This window comes from Lathyrus oleraceus, chromosome 2 (genome assembly GCF_024323335.1).
Source record: "Lathyrus oleraceus cultivar Zhongwan6 chromosome 2, CAAS_Psat_ZW6_1.0, whole genome shotgun sequence".
Classification (NCBI taxonomy): domain Eukaryota; kingdom Viridiplantae; phylum Streptophyta; class Magnoliopsida; order Fabales; family Fabaceae; genus Lathyrus; species Lathyrus oleraceus.
The window spans coordinates 314924504-314935599 of NC_066580.1; positions in this window are offsets into that span (position 1 = coordinate 314924504).

Below are 11096 nucleotides of genomic sequence, written 5' to 3' on the forward strand. Positions count from 1 at the left end.
ATGGATGAATGGATGAAGAATGAAGGCTTAATCGTGCTTGATCTTCTCCAAATCTGAATCTACCATTGATGGATGCAAGCTTCGAGCTGCTTTAAATCTGCATGAAATACCTTGGATCTTGCTTCAACAATGCTCCACAATGCTTCCAGGTGAAGAATCAATCAAGAACTAGGCAATGTATTTGAAGAAAATCAAAGAAAAAAAGTGAGAGCAAAAATGTGAAAATGGATCTAGATCTGAATTCTGATTGTGTTCATGCTGAATTCTGTTATGCTTAGCTATATATATGCTGTGTTAATCATGTTGTTAATCACAATTAAGCCAAATGGTAAGGGATTAGTGAGAATGGAGTGTTTATGCCAATTTGCAATTCACCCTATGCATGAGATTACCAATGGATTAGTGCACGTTTTTTGCCTTGGAATCACTTGAAATTCTGTTTGGAGCCAAATGCAAGTGTTGGAATGTGAAAACAATGCATTATTTTTAAATTTGAAAATTCCCTCTAAAATTCAAATGAAAAACCAAATGTTTATGTGATGAAAATGCATGGCTTATTATGCATGATTTGGATAGTAGAGGTTAAGAGAAAAATGTTGCAAAAAGAACCACTTCATTTGGACATTTGGTTTGAAAGTTATGCATGCTTGAAGTTCAAGTTAACTTGGCCATGATTGATCCATATCTTTTCAACCACACATGAGAAATTCATGATCTTGGACTTTTTGGAAAGGGGAGAGAAATATCTTCAACTTTCATGTTGGACAAAATTTCATTTGAAGCTCTCTTGATGATGTAATCTTGAGGAGAAAACCTTTCCATTTTTGACAACTTCAAATTACAGGTCACTTACTATTTTTGGAAACTTTTCATCTGACCTCAAATTCTTCAATGTTTATGTTTGAAATGTCAAATGAGACTTGTATGGACATGAATGAGGCCTCTCTAACCATCTCCCCCCTTCAAATCCATGATTGAATTGACAGTTGACTTTGGTTGACTTTCTAGGGTTTCAGATGAATTGATCATGAACTGATGAGCCTTGAACATCCAATGCTTGGCTAAACCACTTCAAAATGATCCTTGAATCATATGAACTCATTGAACCAACCCTAGGGCTTTGATTCCATAGAAAATGCACTTGCTTGCTTGCACAACTGAATCTCCTAACCAGTATTGACTGATCTTGCCTGATGACTGTTGACTAGGCAAATGATAATGCAATGAGCTATGCCATGGACAATGCAATGTTAATGACCTAAAATGAAAATGTATGTACAAAATGGGAGGTGCAAATTTGACGTACTACAGCTGCCCCTATTCAATCAACTGGGAACCCGAATGGATGAGAGAAATGGCTGTCAGACCTTCAGGGTAAACAGGGATTGAATACCAAAGAACCGTAGAAATTTGCACACTGCGGGAGATCCAACAGTAACTTCAACTGGATCTGATATTTGTCACTGAATCAGTCAAGATGTCTACCAATGACTCCACTGGGGATTTTGATTTGATTTTTTCTAGAAAAAGGAACCACGACCCGTCATCGAAGGATGATGAATGGGAATAGAAATCACAACTAGACGCCAACGGATGACTAGGAAAAACTCGACGTTTACGAAAACCAACGGAGAGGTAACCAGACATCAGCAGATGAATGGAAAGAAAGGGATACAACCAGACGTCATCGAACGAATGGGAAAAACTCAACGTTTATCGAAACCAACGGAGAGGTAACCAGACATCAGCGGATGAAGGGAAAGAAAGGGATACAACCAGACGTCATCGGACGAATGGGAAAAACTCAACGTTTATCGAAACCAACAGAGAGGTAACCAGACATCAGCGGATGAATGGAAAGAAAGGGATACAACCAGACGTCATCGGACGAATGGGAAAAACTCAACGTTTATCGAAACCAACGGAGAGGTAACCAGACATCAGCGGATGAATGGAAAGAAAGGGATACAACCAGACGTCAACGGACGAATGGGAAAAACTCAACGTTTATCGAAACCAACGGAGAGGTAACCAGACATCAGCGGATGAATGGAAAAGAAAGGGATACAACCAGACGTCATCGGACGAATGGGAAAAACTCAACGTTTATCGAAACCAACGGAGAGGTAACCAGACATCAGCGAATGAATGGAAAAGAAAGGGATACAACCAGACGTCATCGGACGAATGGGAAAAACTCAACGTTTATCGAAACCAACGGAGAGGTAACCAGACATCAACGGATGAATGGAAAGAAAGGGATACAACCAGACATCATCGGACGAATGGGAGAAACTCAACGTTTATCTAAACCAACGGAGAGGTAACCAGACATCAGCGGATGAATGGAAAAGAAATACATCTAGATGTCAACGAACAACTAGGAAAAACTCAACGTTTATCGAAACCAACAGAGAGGTAACCAGACATCAACGGATGAATGGGAAGACTCGACCAGACGTCAACGGACGAACGGGAGAAGCTCGACGTTTATCGACACCAACGGAGAAGGAGACCAGACATCAACGGATGACTGGGAAGAACTCGACCAGACGTCAACGGACGAAAGGGAGAAGCTCGACGTTTATCGACACCAACGGAGAAGGAGACCAGACTGGGGAAAACTAATCACAACCAAACGTCAACGGACGATTGGGAAAAACTCAACGTTTATCGAAACCAACGGAGAGGTGAACAGATATCAACGGATGACCTGTGGGGAAAATACAACTAGATGCCAACGAACAACTAGGAAAAACTCGACGTTTATCGAAACCAACGGAGAGGTAAACAGACATCAACGGATGACCTGTGGAAATACAACTAGATGTTAACGGACAACTAGGAAAAACTCGACGTTTATCGAAACCAACGGAGAGGTAAACAGACATCAACGGATGACCTGTGGGGAAAATACAACTAGATGCCAACGGACAACTAGGAAAAACTCGATGTTTATCGAAACCAACGGAGAGGTAAACAGACATCAACGGATGACCTGTGGAAATACAACTAGATGTTAACGGACAACTAGGAAAAACTCGACGTTTATCGAAACCAACGGAGAGGTAAACAGACATCAACGGATGACCTGTGGGGAAGACAACTAGATGTCAACGGACAACTAGGAAAAACTCGAAGTTTATCGAAACCAACGGAGAGGTAAACAGACATCAACGGATGACCTGTGGGGAAGACAACTAGATGTCAACGGACAACTAGGAAAAACTCGACGTTTATCGAAACCAACGGAGAGGTAAACAGACATCAACGGATGACTTGTGGGGAAGACAACTAGATGTCAACGGACAACTAGGAAAAACTCGACGTTTATCGAAACCAACGGAGAGGTAAACAGACATCAACGGATGACCTGTGGGGAAGACAACTAGATGTCAACGGACAACTAGGAAAAACTCGACGTTTATCGAAACCAACGGAGAGGTAAACAGACATCAACGGATGACCTGTGGGGAAGACAACTAGATGTCAACGGACAACTAGGAAAAACTCGACGTTTATCGAAACCAACGGAGAGGTAAACAGACATCAACGGATGACCTGTGGGGAAGACAACTAGATGTCAACGAACAACTAGGAAAAACTCGACGTTTATCGAAACCAACGGAGAGGTAAACAGACATCAACGGATGACCTGTGAGGAAAGTACAACTAGATGTCAACGAACAACTAGGAAAAACTCGACGTTTATCGAAACCAACGGAGAGGTAGCTCACTGGGGATCAAGGTCACGACAGGGAGCAGACAGAAAAGAACACGAAGGATACCGGGTTGTAGGCATGAAACAGGTGACCGACCAAGGCGTGAATTGGTTTGTGTTCCGAAACACTCATCATCCTGAAGAGGGCTAGAAAACCAATCTTGTTAAAGGATGGACGTTCGATTCCACCAGGAATACGAATCTTACTCAGTTGGGGAAACAAACAAAGGGTTAAACCAAAGAGTGCATGAGATATATTATCTATAGCCGTCAAAACGTAGATAATACACTCGCAAGGAAGATTATCCATAACCGGGTTGTAGGTTTTTAAATGGATAAATCGACCGAAATCGTGAATTGGTGTGTGTTCCAAAACACTCATCATCCTGAAGAGAGTGAAAGCAAACTTGTTAAAGGATGGACATTCGATTCCACAAGGAATACGAATCTTACTCGACTGGGAAGGACAAGACTTCGACCAAAGAGCACATGAGACATATTATCTATAGCCGTCAAAACGTAGATAATACACTCGCATGGAAGATTATCCATAACCGGGTTGGAGGTTGTTAAATGGATAGATCGACCGAAAAGAGAAACAATTGTTACCAACAACAACAGGGTAGATGAGAGATGACTCACTGGGGATAAGATTGCTTAATTAAAGCAAATATCCAAAAGGGAAAAGGACTATCAATACCGAAAACTGGATAATGATAACTAAAAGAGGGGATTACATCTACCGGTTCATAGGTAGAAAACCACGGAAAAGTAACCGTCATCGACTAGGATGAGCGCAAGGGTTGCCTCCACGAAGGGGAGAAAAGAGGATTCACATCTACCGGTTAGTAGGTAGAAGACCGTAAAGATAGGACTTACAACTACCAGTTAGTAGGTAGAAGCCAACAAATTCCGCTGAGGATAAGATGAATGAGTGCCGGTTAGTGAGCAACTATTCATTTATACCATAGGGAAGCACAAGAGACAGCCACAAGGAAGCCAATTTAGGATCGATCCAAAAAGGCATACTGAATCAAGACTCATCCTAATGAGGAAAGAACTCAATAGGGAAACCCATCCCATTATGTGTAGGGAGGGAACGGAAACAACCGTCATCCACGAGGATATAACTCAGTGGGGAGTGCAGAAGGAAATGGTAGACACTTTCTGCCTAAGGGGTCGACTCTATATGGAGAGATCAGACGCACCCACATCTGCTAGGGGAATTGATCCAAGCTTTCAAGATGCTACCAGTTCTGTGGGGAGTAGCAATGTTGGGGATACCCAATTATGAAATCAATCTAATGGCGCGATGCTAAACTGTTTCCAACAACCCATTCTTAGTCACCACGGCCTAGGGCTAATGGATATGTTTGCAATGCTGATGCATGAGTTTTTTTTAGCGCAATGCCCCATGATCATGGAAATGCTACGCACTAACGATGCAATATGCTATGCTTATCTAAATGACGAATGCATAAAAACACATCTCCTCCAGAGACAACACCGGGGCTCGAGGAACTATGCTGAGGATTTCAATACCACGTCAATTTCCACCCTGCTTGGGGAAAGACAACCCTTGTCGGGGATGACCTCCATCGAACCCGAACTGCTTGGGGATTACTCCTGCTAAGGGAGGCAACCAATGCTTATCTTTACTGGGGATAATTTTGCCGAACCCGATCCGCTTGGGGACCTTGCTGGGGGAAAACCATCAACACAAACCCTCTGCTATGGAGATCCGCTAGGGGAAAACACTCCACACCCTGATGGGGAAATGCATAACTCTGTTGGGGAAAGGCCTACACCACTCTGCTGAGGAAATAATATACTAGGCCACACTGGGGATAGACATCCACAACACTGCCGGGGACAAGCGTTTACGACCACGCTGGGGATACATCCTCAACCCTTAGGAACAATCTACCCATCGACACTTCCACTAGGGATATGGCAACCTTCAGGCTCGCTGAGGATACACTGACCTCGAATCTGCTAGGGAGATAACACTCTCAAACCCACTGGGGAGATACGGCTTATTCAACACGGACCGCCCGTCGACTCGTCGAACACTGGTGTTCACCATCCCACCACAGTGTTGACTTTCCACTGTTGAGAACTCCCAGACTCATCTGGACTTTTCTGATTCACCACCTTGTATTCCCGACTCCTCCGTACTCCACGGAGATCGAACTCCTGGGATTCATACAAACTTCCCAGTCCTCATACTTTGGAGAGTCTTCTTGATTAACCCTCCAGGATCGTCGTCGTAATTCTTTCGCCGTCTTTTCACCGTTCTTATATCCCTTGCCCCTGGTTGGACTCTGCAGGGATCTTTTGTCAAAAGGTTATCCATCACAAACTTCAAGTGAATGAAGATATCTAACAGCACCTGCACAAGAGATCGTTAGATAACAGCGTGCCCCAGGCGTGCCAACATTTCAACACCTAGGTCACTCAAACTTCCGAATAAGATTTCCAGCTTTCAATCTTATAAGCATGCATCGGAAGGGGCCTCTATGTTTCAAAATGCAAATATTCTTATAAAAAATAAACGGATGTTTTCGCAATCAAAGCGGTAATGAAAACAAAAACAAAATTATTTGACTGAACATGCATTTATTGACTAAAAAAAGGTGGCTCAAAACCGAGCAACACACAGGAAGCAATCCCTGAAAAGAGGTGATCGCGCACAAAAGGAAAAATCTATCCTAGTGGCAATGTGAAACCGTGATCTCATCGGGTTCCAACTTGGTTACACCCCATATGTCCTCAAGACTTTCCGCACTTTCTGTCTTCTGAACAAGACGCTTCCGATCGATCTCTGTCGGAGATTATCCAAGTTGTTAGACTATGGCACGGATCTAGAAGGGGGGGTTGAATAGATCCCAATTAAAAACTTGAGTCGGCGCTACCAATTTAAAATTGGTTTTAAAAATTTGTTTTAAGTGCGGAAGCGGCCGAGGAAAATTTTAGTCTAAAACGAACCGTTATTGGAAAACCGGATATGCGTTAAGCTAATGGAATAGAGATAAAGTGAAATACGAATCGCTACACTATTTGCACAATCAATGATATGTTTCACTCCAAGTGATATTTGAGTTGAGTAAGTAATTCAAATTGACCTAGTACAATATACTATTGTACTTTGTATTCAAACAGCAGTTTTAATCTCTTACTCAACTTATATCAGTGTTTGGTAAAATTGCTTAAACTAAAATCACTTAATTTTTTTAGCTGACAAACACTTATGCAGAAAATTAAAGAAGACAGAGATTTGATGAGGCAGTTCCCCCGCCGTCCTCGCTTCAGGGTACGTCTGCCCTCAATTCTAAACTATGAATTGAGATGATTTAATTAGATATTACCTGTGAAATTTAACCGTTTATACAAGGATTGCAAAGCAAGTAAACAACAGAACTCCCAATGTGTTGAATGATGCTTCCTATCCTTGTTCCTTGATTCAAGATGAATCGAGACCTTCGATCGTTGTTGCTAGACCTCCGATTCCAGCCCCTTTGCTGATGAATCTTCCGTTCTTCAAACCCTCAGCCCGGCTGATCTCAAACACAACGAATCGAACCCGAATCCTTCATTTCAATATCACCGAATCCGCTACTAGACTGAAGAAGACTTCCTCTTCTCAATCACCTTCGCTCAGCTGAATATTGATGAAGCAATTCGTCCAAAAACCCCCAAACACAAACCGGTATTGGAGGACAAAACCCTAACGGTTTTATTCAAGAAAGAACCTGCCACAAGCTTCAACCCGAACCGGATTCTCCGATCACAGCTTCAAACCTTATCACCTTTAACCGAACACGAAGCACATCAAAAATGGTTGTGTGTAGTTGATGTGTTGTGAGATGTTGAAGATGAAGATGATGAATCTTGGACACCTTTTTCACTCTTTCTTGTTTCCTTGAACACTTGAATTCAAATTTGCAAATGTTAGTTGATAAAAGTGATTTTACTTCTATTTATAGTAACAACTTACCAACCAAAAATAACAGCATTTCAAATAGTGGAAAATACTCAGAAAACTGAGTTTACGCCCGAGCGGTCGACCATAGGTCGGCGTGCGCTGACCCGTGGGAAAATGAAAGTTTCATGCGCCGACCCTATTGTCGACTCAAGTCTTCCACGCGCTGACCCGTGGCCAACTGCACTATGCCATGCGCCGACCTGTGGTCGACTCAAAGCCATCATGCGCTGACCAGTCACCAACTGGTCTGTGTTATGCGCTGACCCATGGGTCATGCGCTGACCCTTGCGGTTGACTCAAAGCTTCCATGCGCTGACCTGTGGTCGACTCAAAGCATCATGCGCTGACCCGTGGTTCATGTGCTGACCCGTATGGTCGACTCAAAACCTGCACATCTGCACAATTTCATATTTTTGTGATTTTCATGCATTTTGTCATGATCACATCTTGTCCACATATGTTTTTAAGAATTATGACAGATTTAGATAATCATAGGAAAGGATACGATAGGTGATGTGTTGCATTTGTTTGTAGACGTGGAATCAACAATGTCGATTCATCTATGATGGTCATTTGTCATCATCGAAACTTTTGATTGTATGTTGTCTGACAATTTTCCCTTACATACTCCCCCTTTTTGATGATGACAACCTGTGCAAAGCCAACGAGACAAACAATATGCAGTATTTACACATTGTGCACACTCCCCCTTTCTTTTGTAATCTAAGGCTATCTATCTGCAAAACCGACTGTTAATTATGGTGAACATTTTGGCTTTGGCTGCTTGGACTCTTCTCCCCCTTTGACAACATCAAAAAGAGACAAGGTATGATTATTCAACGTAACACAAAATTCAACAGGAAATAACACTATCAGATAATAATATCACACCAAATATCATTACTGAACGATAATCATTAATTAAGAGAAGATAAACATTAAAATTAATGTTGCACAAACAAGCATTACAGAGAATTCAGTCAAACAACAAACAAATTCAGATGCATATGCAGTTTTATGTCCTAATGACTTCGTCCTCGACAGAAACAACCATCCGTTATTTTGTCAGCAATACACAGTGAGAATTTTAATGTAAATGCATGAGAAATTTGCAGTTTTTCACTGTTCTGCACATATGCTCACATGTTTGATGCATAATTAGAATGCCATACAACAATAAACATCCAAAGAGATACATCATGCATATATATACAATATTATTATGTAGTATAGCTATTTAACCATGAAACTTTCCAGAGAGAGAGAGAGAGAGAAGGGAACAGTATCACCTTGATGCCGAAGTAACTTGATGAACAATAAACTTGTGCTTGCAACAACATCAACTTGTTAGAAGTACAAGATTATAGTCTTAAATGGAATAAGGTAAAACAGCAGATTATAGTGCCCGTTCCGAAATATCGAGAATACCAAGTTCTCGGCGGATATGAAAGAAAGGTTCAGTGGCTAGCGGCTTTGTGAGGATGTCTGCTAATTGATTTTCAGTATTAACATGTTCAAATACAATGTAACCTTTCTCTACATGATCCCGAAGAAAGTGGTGTCCAATTTCGATATGTTTGGTGCGAGAATGTAGCACAGGATTCTTGGTCAGGTTAATAGCACTTGTATTGTCACAAAAAATGGGAATACGTTCAAGTTTGAGGTTAAAATCCAATAGTTGTTGCTTAATCCATAGGATTTGGGCACAACAACTACCGGCGGCAATGTATTCCGCTTCGGCGGTTGACAAAGCAACTGAAACCTGTTTCTTGCTATGCCAACTGACTAGAGAGTTTGAAAATAAGTGACAAGTGCCACTGGTGCTTTTCCTATCCGATTTGCAACCGGAAAAATCGGAATCGGAGAAGCCTACCAATGAACAATCATTACCTTTGGAATACCATAGTCCATACTTCGGAGTACCGGATAGGTATCGAAGTATTCGTTTAACGGCTTTTAAATGGGATTCCTTGGGACATGATTGATATCTTGCCCACATGCATACGCTAAACATAATATCGGGACGAGAAGCAGTAAGATAAAGGAGTGAACCAATCATACCTCTATACCGTTTTACATCTACTTCCTTACCGTCTTCATCTTTGTTCACGTTTGTACAAGTAGGCATGGGGGTGTCTATGGCCTTAGCTTTTGCCATGTCAAATCTCTTGATAAGGTCCAAACAGTACTTTGTCTGGCTCACGAAAGTTCCTTCTTTGAGCTGTTTAATTTGCAGACCGAGAAAGTATGTGAGCTCCCCCATCATACTCATCTCGAATTCGCCCTGCATAGGTCAGAAAACTCTCTCACAAGATTCATGTTAGTAGACCCAAATATGATATCATCTACATAAGTTTGCACTAATATCAAGTGCTTTCCTTGACGTTTAATGAAGAGGGTTGTGTCAACCTTTCCTCTTGAGTAACCTTGATCGAGTAAGAACTTGCTTAGTCTCTCATACCAAGCTCTAGGAGCTTGTTTGAGGCCATACAAAGCCCTTTTCAATTTATAAACATGATCAGGATACTCATGGGATTCGAAGCCCGGAGGTTGTGCGACGTAAACCTCTTCATTTATGTGACCGTTAAGGAATGCGCTCTTAACATCCATTTGGAATAGCTTAAATTCATTTGCACAAGCGAAGGTAAGGAGAAGGCGTATAGCCTCGAGTCGGGCAACCGGCGCATAAGTTTCCTCATAGTCGATGCCTTCCTCTTGGTTATACCCTTGCGCGACTAAACGCGCCTTATTACGGGTTATTACCCCGTTTTCGTCCAGCTTGTTCCTAAACACCCATCGGGTGCCGATTACTCGATAATCTCGCGGAGGAGGGACAAGGTCCCAAACCTCATTTCTGATGAACTGATTAAGTTCCTCCTGCATTGATAAAAACTAGTGTTCATCGAGTAATGCTTCTTTAGGGTTTTTAGGTTCCATCTGCGAAATGAAAGCGAAGTGATAACATAAATTACTTAGCTTAGATCGAGTTGTTACTCCCTTTGAGATATCTCCGAGAATGTTGTCGATTGGATGGTATTTGGAAGACTTCCAAGCTTGAGGGAGATCATCGTTTGAAGGCGGATGAGCTACCTCGGTTTCCTTATGGTGTACATCTTTGTCCTCCTCAATTTTGACTCTGTCGGATTGATCAATCCCCGGCTCGCCACCCTTGAGTATGTCTTCGGTAGATGTACCTGCACCATGAAAAACACTACCCTTTCCGACGTTTCTCGGATTGGATTCATCAAAAGTAACATGTACAGACTCTTCTACAGCAAGTAATCGTTTGTTGTATATTCTATATGCTTTGCTAGATTGAGAGTATCCGAGGAAGATACCTTCGTCGGCCTTGGAATCGAATTTTCCCAAGTTTTCCTTTCCATTGTTCAA